Genomic DNA, 11,136 nt, shown 5'->3' on the forward strand with positions numbered 1-11,136 from the left:
TCCAGACAAGTCCGATCTATGAAAGTCTCATCAAAACAGGTTCACCCTTGTTCCTCCAAAACTATCAAGGACCACATTGACTCCCTGGCTTCTGCCCTGGCTGACTTTTGCAACCACTCCTTCGCCTCTGGAGTCTTCCCATCCCCCCTTAAGCACTCCCATGTGCACCCTCTTCTTAAGAAACCCTCTTCCGACCCCTCCTGCCCGGCTAACTATCGCCCAATCTCCATCACTCCCTTCCTGGGCAACCTCCTGGAGAAACTGGCCATCTCCCAGCTTAATCTCCATGCTGAATCTGTTGGTAGTCTTCACGACCATCAGTCTGGCTTCAGAGCTGCCAGAAGCACGGAAACTGCTCTCCTGAACATCCGTGAGGACCTGCTCTCGAACCTTGATTCCAACACTCCGTGTGTTCTCATTTTGCTCGATCTCTCTTCTGCCTTTGATACTGTCAACCATGCCATCCTGCTCAACCGTCTACGTGATAACCTGGGTATCACTGGTCAGGCTCTGGCGTGGTTGACCTCTTTCCTCTCCAATCGACCCTCCCAGGTCCAACTGGGGTCCTTCCTCTGTGACATCTTTTTCTCTACCTCTGGTGTCCCCAGTGATCTAACCTCTCTCCCTGGCTGTTCAACCAGTATCTGGCACTCCTTGCTCACCGCATCGCCGCTCTCTGCCCCAACTTTCAGTGCTATGCGGATGATACCCAGCTCATTTTCAGGCTACCCTCGGCCTCCTCCTCTCCTTCCCTCATCTCTGACTGTCTGTCTGCTATGTGGGTGTGATTTCTCGCCGTCACCATAACCAGTACAAGAGGGACCCTATAAAAACTCAAACAGAAAAGAGTTGAGTAAACATTGCTTTATTAACACACAAGCATTCGCGAATGGGCCACAAGTTCAACCGTCTCGCAAAGCAAGTCGTCGAAGTGCCGCCCTTTCCCCTGCACATCGTGGTCCTTTTATACCCATCTGTTTTACATTGTCATACATTGCTGCACATAGATTATGTCCACCACAAGGCGGTTCCTCCCAGTCATGACTTTGCATCAACGGTCAACAGTTCAACAACTGGTATTGTGGTTTCCTGTTATCTGTTATTCGCTCTCTCTCGTGCCCCTCTGTGTCCTTATCTCTGTGCACGAGGCTGTGCTTACTCATTCCTTCCCCCCACCCGCATCCTGCAGACAGTTTCAGTTAGACTCAGCTCATTTCGACACACATGGACCAAGCACAATCCTTCTGCAAAACAAGCTCTTGTCAGGTTAAACAGGCCTCTGTCTAATTTACAATTACTATCCCTATATGGACATTCTCAACAACTCATGCTAGTCTCGGCATCTGCAAGTATCGCCATCAAAAGGAAAGCCTCTTTTCTTTTATAAACGCACATTCATTTAGCGCACATAGTGAAAAATACAAAACTCCAAGTGTGAGCACAATATTACACATGCGGGCTCACCTTCAATCCACCCTTTTGCTCACACTTGAGCATCAATTTAGGCATTTCTAATCATCACATAATGTGTATACCATAATCTTCTCCAGGCCTCCCATGTCCAGGCATTCCTGTTGTACATGGCTTTTGTTTGTTGCATTTAGGCGTGTTACGGTGGAGGACCACATGGAAACACAGCACGACACACATACCGGGAAACATTGGATGCAGAGACAAATTCCTACAACTATTGCCGCTAGAACCAGTATAGGCGTAAGAAGTTGCCATCCAATTTCTTTCAGGAGCTTCATCCACCAGCTATCTCCTGACCCTTCCTCCTGGTGGATGCTATCCGCCACTTTATGCAGTTTGTTTACTCCATCCAGGATTCCTGTACTCCCTTCTGGTATGTAAACACAGCATTGGGATCCCACCAAAAAACAGACTCCGCCCCTTTCTGCAGTGAGTATGTCTAAGACATACCTATTTTGGAGAGCCACTAGCCGAATTGCTTTCATTTCATAAGTGATGTTTTCCATTAGATCTGCAGATTCTTCGATTACGAACTCAAGGGCCCTGTTTAGCTTTTGGATTTCTTGACTGTTCATAAAGATGCCCGCTGGAGGAACCAGGACCCCCATCAGATCTATAAACGTTTCCCATCCTGTAGGTTGATACGTAGGAATTTTTGGGTTTACTGCTCGTTTATTTCTGCTGTGTATTTCTTTATGCAGAGTAGACGGGGCATATACCCTCACAGCCGGCATTATTCTGGCTATGTAACACACCCCAACAAAATCTTTGGCTAACCACAAATAGGCCCTCTTGTTACAGACGTAGGCATGTCCTTCAATCTGTAACAATCCCTTCGTGTAGTTATTTAGATTCACCATTTGACTGCACCCCGAGATCATTCTTTGATTACCTCTTGCGCTCCTCTTAAAACATATATTCTTTGGCCTAAACTCTTGTGTGATGGTGATAGGGGGAGGAGGTTCTCTTACTATCTGTACCATAGCAGGTGCAAGCCCGATTCCCTCAGTTTTGATTTTATAGCGTATCTTTTCCTTTAGAAGGGTTTTGTTCTCTCCTCTAACATAACAAGCGGTATTCGGTATCATGTATTGCTGTGCTGACACTATTCTCATGTAAATTAATGTACACCCGGCATCCTCAGTAACTGGCGATGCGTACACTGGGATGCCTTCACTGCTATGTCGGGGCATGTGGGTGCAGATCCAGCAATCAGTTTTATTCACTACCCCATATGTTGTGTTTATTATCTTCACGTATTCATTTTTAGCATAGTCTTCCGGGTCGTGTTGGTCATAGGCATCTCGATTCCTGCTCTTGACCCAATCTGTTCTCCCTGTTTCATTTGACTCGGGCAACAGGTTCTTTAATTCATATCTAGATGGATGTTCCAGATACCAGAATATTATGGCAAACGCTATTAGTACTACTATCGTGCATACAGAAAACAAAATTTTGCCTGTTGTGGTACAAACTGGTATTTTCCTCTTACCTTCTGTGTTTGAGGAGCATACACTTATCCGTTCAGGGACTAAACTAGCATACACGGGTGTAGACATAGTTCAGTATATGGCTCAGTATACAGCGTATATCAGTTGCAACCTAGCGATATAGCAATATCCCCTATTTAAAGCACCAGTGTCCTTATTACTCTAGTAGTGGTAGGTCTCACCGAAAACCTTCATCCGATCTGTCCCACGTCTCGTAGTGCCTGTCCCAGGAGGGGAACGCCGAAGGCCCTTCAGACTACAAGCCCGTCGTCTTCAGTAAGGCACAATTCTGCTAAAACCAACAAGAGAGTCCAAATGTTCATCTCCCTAATGATCAAAGTTCAAAACAGTGTCCTTACACGTTGCTTGGCACATACACGTCACGGAATTGGAGACGATGGGCACACCTACTAATGGCGTCTGGCAGTACTGTTGCAACCTGGGGTTGGTTGGTTCCCTTTTCTGGAGGAATCAGTAATGGAAGCGTCTTCTTGACGTGATTCACGTGGTACCAGTGCGATTTGCCATCAACTTTTACCGCAGTTTGTGTTGCGAGGAGAACCTGAAACGGGCCCCTCCATCTGGGTTGCAGTCCGCTGGTGCGATCGAAGGCTTTTATAACAACCCAGTCACCGGGCTGCACGTCGTGACCTTCTCCTATCAGAGGAGATGGAGCTACTGCGTTCACCTGTGCATTAATAGAAATCAGTCTATTAGTTAACCCAATACAGTACTGTTGTAATGCAGGCCATGCTTGCTCAGACAATCTCTTAGGTGATATGGGGGTCCCAATACTTGGTGGACGCCCCATAACAATTTCGAAAGGAGATAAACCATGTGTACGCTTAGGCATAGTACGCATACTCAATAATGCAATAGGCAATGCATCCGGCCATTTCAGTCCCGGGGACCGTATACAAGGGCACCCAGTGTTTCAATATGCATTGTGCTGTGGAGGTGGCACTATTGTCCCGCAGGGGATATGCTTCCACCCATCCTGAGAACCCACATTTCATCACCAAACAGTAGGAATGTTTATTTACAGGCTCCAGCTGTATAAAGTCCATATACACCACCTCAAAAGGGCAGGTGGGTAACTTACTGTGGCCCGCAGGGGCCGGTACACCTTTCCCCACATTATATAAAACACATATTTCACATTGTTTTGCCCATTGGCGACAATACATTCCCAATCTTTTGTTGTACCACACAGTACTTAAAACTTCTTCCATAGTTCTTGCGTTAACGTGGGTTGGACCATGAGCCACGCTCACTATCACAGGTAAGTATGCGTCAGGTAGTACACAGGTGTTCGTTTTGGTATGTGCCCATAGCCCATCTACCGTCTCCTCATATTGATCATCCTTGTGCCAAGATAGTCTTTCTTCAATGGTTGCATCTGCTTGGATTTCCTTTACGCGCTCCTTCGTCCCTTCCATAGTCACATCCCTCCCCACTATGAGCTGTCGGGCTTCCCACCGAGTGTCCCTTGTGGCAGCTAGTTTAGCCATCTGGTCAGCCAAAGAATTTCCCTGCGTGACATAATCCAGTGTTTTTTTATGCGCTGAGCACTTCACTACGGCCACCATTTTGGGCAGCGTAAGGGCTTGCAATAATTCAGCAATCAATCGGGTATGTTTAATAGTATCACCTTGGGAGGTTAAAAACCCACGCTCTCCCCAGAGTTTACCAAAACTGGAAACCACCCCGTGCGCATAGGCTGAATCAGTATAAATTGTCACTTTCATACCGCTGCTTAACACTAATGCTCTTGTTAGCGCAATCAATTCAGCTGCCTGGGCCGATTTTTCACACACTTTCCCACTCTCAATCAACCGTTCCCCTGTAGTTACTGCATACCCTGCTGTTGTCTCCCCATTTGGCAGTTTGAAACAGGAACCATCACAGAATAATATACCCTCATTATCAACCAGCGGGGTGTCTTGCAGGTCTGCTCTACCCTTAGTGTGTTCTTCCATTTGGATCACACAATCATGCCTAATGTCATCAGGTGAGGTGGGCAAAGGAAGCAGTGTCGCTGGATTCAAAGTGTTACACCGTTCAATTTTTACATTACTGGCAAACAGGATCATCTCATACTGTGTGAGTCTAGCTGTAGTCAAATGCTGTGTATGCACTCTATTCAGAAGAACATCTACCGTATGTGGAACCTTTACTGTTACTTCACTCCCTAGGATGATACCTGCACTTTGTTTTAGGGCTGTCGCTGCTGCAGCTACTGCTCTCATGCTTGGGGGTAGGCCTCGAGCTACTGAGTCCAGAGTGCTAGAAAAATATGCACATGGTCTCTGTTTACCCCCTTGTTCCTGTGTCAAGACTGACACAGCGCAACCTTCCTGTTCATCAACAAAAAGGCAAAATCTCTTAGTATAATCAGGTGTGCCTAAGGCCGGTGCGTGGCATAGAACATCTTTCATAGCTGTCAGGGCTTTTTCCATCTCAGGTGTCCATTCTAATGGGCCGTTTTCTTGTACTTCTTTTAAGGCTTTTAGCATGGGCTGGATCAATACAGAGAATTCAGGAATCCAGTGCCTACAGTAGGATAAAACACCAATTATCCTTCGGAGACCCTTTGCCGTGTCTGGACCTTTTATGGACTGTATCAAAGCAATGCGATCAGTAGACAGAGTTCGCCCCTCTTCGGACAACTCAAAGCCTAAATAATGGACCTTTTTACATACTGCATTTTGGCTAGGGCTACCTTGTGCTTATTCTCTGCTAAGTGCATTAGCACCAATCTGGTCACATAATGGCATTCCTCTTCGGTGGCTGCACATAATAGCAAATCATCAACATATTGTATCAGAGCAGTGTTAGCGGGTAGGGCTAGGTTATCCATCTGTGTTTTTAGTGCTTGGCTGAATATAGCGGGACTTTCTGTATATCCCTGCGGGGCTCTAGTAAATCGATACTGTCTATCTCGAAGAGTGAAACTAAACAGGTACCTGCTTTCTTCGGCAATAGGAATGCTGAAGAAGGCATTTTTCAAATCAATTACCGTAAACCATTTCGCTGTTTTGGGAATTAAAGTGAGTACACTTGAAATATTAGGGACAACTGGATATCTGTGTTCTACTATTTTGTTTATTTCTCTCAAATCAATAATAAAACGATAGGGTACAGCTTCATCACCTTTCTTGTGTACTGGAAGGATCGGAGAGTTACAAGGGCTATCATTTGTTGGCTCTACCACCCCTAACCGTATCATGTCCTGTACTATTTGATATAGTGCCTGCTCTCCCTCGTGTGATATGCGATATTGTTTTATCCTGGGCAACCTGGCACCAGGCTTTAGTTTGATTACTACTGGGGAAACATCCAACACTCCTACATCATTCCCATGAGTGGCCCATAGTTCATTCGGGATGTCTTGGAGTTCCGGGGGCAGGGTTTGCATTACTCCTATCATACTCATAGGTTTGCTTATGGTCATTCTCACTCCCTGGGGGGAGCAATATATTGTGGCCCCTAGCGTTTTTAATGCATCAATACCTAACAAGTTTTCTGGGCAGTGATTGGTCAATAGCCACCCATTCTCCCATTTTACCCCATGAAGTTCCGCTTCTACTATTTCACTTACAGGAGTCTTTATTGGATTTCCCCCAAATCCAACTGATACCTTGCTTTTATCCGATAATGGGACAGCGGGGACGGCTCTGATATTCACGGAACTGTTTCCAGCTCCCGTGTCTACCAGACATCTCAAGTTTCGGTGGGGGCCGATCCTAATAGAGGCATAAGGCCCCCTTAGGTCTATAGGAACCTGCACCACTCCCGCTATCTCATTCCGGCATCCTCAGGACATATTGCTTGTGTTATCCTGAAAATAATCGTTATAGTATACCCCTTCTCCACATTCTTCACCCTGGCATACACCTTGTACTTGTGTCGTTTGTCGTGGCTGATACAGTAGATTGGGGGGAGGCGGGGCCGGCCAGGGAACATCCCCTCTTGCTTGTCCGTCAAAGGCATTGGGTTGAGGGGGTTTAAACATTCTATTGTCTTGGTTGCCGTACCCACCAGTCCTATTTCCTGGGGAAAATGTTGTCTGTGAAGGGGGCCGTACGCCCCTTCCTCTCCCACCACTCTGGGGACACTGGGATTTCCAGTGTCCGGGTCTCTTGCAGAAGGCACATACATCTTGGGGTAGCCCATCCCTCCTCCCATGTAGCGCACCTCCTTGCACTGTACCTCTACCTGTCCCTTGGCCCCCTATCATGTTGCTACTATAGCCCTGTGACGGGCCATTATAATTGTAGTTATACCTGCCTTGGGGCCCTTGATGCAACTGTTGCATCAACACTTTGGTTTTTTAAATCCTTCTCTTGTCATGCCTTTTGTTGTCCCTTCACTCTTTCCCCTCTTTCGTAATACCTAGCCATTTCGAGGAGATCCTGGGGGTTTCTAGTCATCCATGTACTTTCTGCCCTCCTAATGTTCTCCTGAATTGGCCCGTGGAGCCCCTCTACAAAGTTTGTGGCAAAGTACCGTTGGCCCGTTTCAGACCCTATCTCTAGCCCACTGTGCGCTTTGAATGCTGCTTCATAACGCAGAAAGTACTGTGCTACTTCCTCACTTGCACCCTGTATCACAGCGGACAGTTTCTCCACATTCACATCAAATGGGGGTAACACCTTTTCTAGAGCCCTCAGGACTGCCATGCCATGCCCCCTTAGGGGTTCAGGATATTCCTCATGCAGTTTTCTATTTTTGCTCGCATCCATTACATCTTTCCATTTTATTGTTTCATTGTCTTTGGCACGAAAGGGGGTCCATATTTCTTCTGGGACAATGGCTATCAATATGTTATCTACATCCTCTACGGTAAATAACCCTGGTCTGAATAACTTTCCTACTTCTTTGTAAAATCCTGCCGGGTCTATACAGGGGTCGGGGATGGACTTGGTGATATGCATTAATTCAATTCGGGATAAAGGGACATACACAGAGGTACGCATCATGTTACCAGTGGCTGCCTCTATGGTGTGTTGGCACTCTCTCATTGGCATTAATAGTAACTTTTCCGTATTTGTTTGTTCACTCACAGGGGCCTGCGCTGGTGGCGAAACAGAGGATTGATGACTAAGAGATTTCTCTTTTATTTTTTTATAATCTTTTAATAGTTTCTCCACCTTAGCCATCCTCCATTCTTCCGCCCCTGAATCATCCACTCTTATATTAGATAGCAGTTTCTTATCCAATTCCGTCCTAATCCTATTCCACTGGGACACATATCTAGGCTCCTTTTCCTCTTCTATATCATCCACCCTAATAGGAAGATATTTAATTACGTTTACTTGTATAGGCCAGCCAAGGCCCTCCATCAGACTCAGCAGGGTGGACATGGACTGCGAGTGTATGGATGCTATCATACGATTAGCTACGTTTTGGCCTGCCTGGTCTGCATCTTTGAGTTTAGCCTCTCTTTCCTTCACCTCTCTTTCCCATGCCCTCTTTTCCTTCTCCCATTCAACACCTCCCCTTATGACTTCCGCTATTATGTCGGACATACATCCCCATAACTGAACACTGGACGCAGTCACTGGTAGTAATGCGACAGCGTCCTGATATGCTGAGGGCAGATCCGCAGTACTCTGTCCTCTCAATTTACAGTTACCCTCATAAAAGGTATATAGTTTAGTGGCCACTGTCCTAAATTCCAAAGGTGTCAAACGCCCCAATTGGTCCCGTAGGCTGTCATTGAGGGGTGTGCCATACAGCCCGGTCATAAGGATTTGCAAGTCTCCATCTCTATCCTTTTCTACAGTAGTCGTTCTCCTATGGTCTATCAACCTATCTGGGTCTCCATACTTCATTGGGAATTCCACCCTTTCACCCTCACTGTCTGCCGGTGGAGCTGTAGCTCCTGGAAACAATAATTCAGTCGTTGTTTGTTCTGCTTCTAGTCCTATCACATCTTCATATCGAGGCACCGGCACGGCAGGATACATACCCCCACTATTCTTAATCATCATACGTCTATCCAACTGGTCTAGTTTCTCATCCTTCTCTTTTATCTCCAGGTCACGTAATTTTTGATTTACTGTTCTCTTCTGCCCCTTTGCCTTTTGTTTGTTCTGAGCATTGCGCCTGCGCATTGCTTCTACCCTCCATAGTCGTATAGCCTCAAACTGTGCGGGTCTAACCCGTCTTTTTACTAACTCTATTTCTATTTTGGATATGCTGTCTATGTCAAAGGACCCGGTATCTGGCCAATTATGTTCAATCGAATCTTTTGTATATTCAGACCACTCCCTTAAAAACAATGTCGAGTTCAATCCATGTTTAATCAACATATCAAATGCAGGGGTTACTTCAAGGGGGGCATAGTGTCTCTTGCCTATACCTCCCTTGTGGGAAGCCGTTTGACCCATCTTGGCGGTATACCGCAATTGCCTAAAACACTCACCTTTCCCAAATATGCACCTATTGGCTAACAATAATAATACATCCTCCTGGCGTATCTAACATATCATATCATCATTTCAACATTACTTCTTCATAGACGGACTTACCACCGTCCTCTTCACAAACCCTGAATCATTATTTCCTTATTCCATCATGCATCCGTCCATACCACTTATCTTAAGGGTCCCGCCAGAGTGTTCCGGACCCGAAGGGCGACAGCCTGCTGTTCCACCGCCGACGGAGCCGGAAAAACAAGGATGACGCGTTGGTTGCAATCAAAGGTGCGGATTCAGTTGTTGGGGCCCCGTGATCAATTCCTTCTCCGGTTCCGCCGCGGCGTTCCTCACCCAGTGACGGACTGTCGCTCCTTCGCCTCCCACTTCTGACACTAAAATTGTGGGTGCGATTTCTCGCCGTCACCATAACCAGTACAAGAGGGACCCTATAAAAACTCAAACAGAAAAGAGTTGAGTAAACATTGCTTTATTAACACACAAGCATTCGCGAATGGGCCACAAGTTCAACCGTCTCGCAAAGCAAGTCGTCGAAGTGCCGCCCTTTCCCCTGCACATCGTGGTCCTTTTATACCCATCTGTTTTACATTGTCATACATTGCTGCACATAGATTATGTCCACCACAAGGCGGTTCCTCCCAGTCATGACTTTGCATCAACGGTCAACAGTTCAACATCTGCTATTGTGGTTTCCTGTTATCTGTTATTCGCTCTCTCTCGTGCCCCTCTGTGTCCTTATCTCTGTGCACGAGGCTGTGCTTACTCATTCCTTCCCCCCACCCGCATCCTGCAGACAGTTTCAGTTAGACTCAGCTCATTTCGACACACATGGACCAAGCACAATCCTTCTGCAAAACAAGCTCTTGTCAGGTTAAACAGGCCTCTGTCTAATTTACAATTACTACCCCTATATGGACAGTCTCAACAACTCATGCTAGTCTCGGCATCTGCAAGTATCGCCATCAAAAGGAAAGCCTCTTTTCTTTTATAAACGCACATTCATTTAGCGCACATAGTGAAAAATACAAAACTCCAAGTGTGAGCACAATATTACACATGCGGGCTCACCTTCAGCTATCCAGGAATGCTGTGCCGCCAATGACCTCTGCCTTAATGCCAGTAAGACTGAGATTCTACTCATCGGCATACCCACTCCCTCCTTCCCTGCAGCTCTCTGGCCGGCCTCTCTTGGCCCTCTTCCTGCTCCTACCTGCAAGGCAAAAAACCTCGGGGTCATCTTCGACTCCACACTCTCCTTCTCTCCTCACATATCTGACGTCTCTAAGAAGTCACACTACCAGCTGCACCTCGTCAGAGGTATTCTTCCTTTCCTCTCCTTCCCCCAGAAGCTCACTGTCTCCCGAGCCCTGGTTCGAAGCTGGACTACTGTAACAGCCTCTATCTAAATCTGCCTGCCTCTACTCTCCGCCCTCTGCAACTTATCCAGAACAGGACTGCGAGACTTGTCCTTGGCCTCAAGCCCAGGGATTGTATCTCTCCAGGACTGAAATCTCTGCACTAGCTCCCAGTGGCGGCGAGGATTAAGTTCAAAACCCTCTGCATTGACCACAAGGCCTTCTGGGGCCTGGGGCCCAAATACCTTCAACTCTCTCTTCCTAAATATCTTCCTTCTCGAGCTCTTCGCTCATCCGTTTCCCAACTCCCTCAGGGTCAGCCGCTTCTCCAAGCAACGAGCTGGGGGTAGATCTCTCTCCTCGGCAGGGGCCTCC

This window comes from Ambystoma mexicanum, chromosome 10 (genome assembly GCF_040938575.1).
Source record: "Ambystoma mexicanum isolate Mex_15411 chromosome 10, UKY_AmexF1_1, whole genome shotgun sequence".
Lineage (NCBI taxonomy): Eukaryota > Metazoa > Chordata > Amphibia > Caudata > Ambystomatidae > Ambystoma > Ambystoma mexicanum.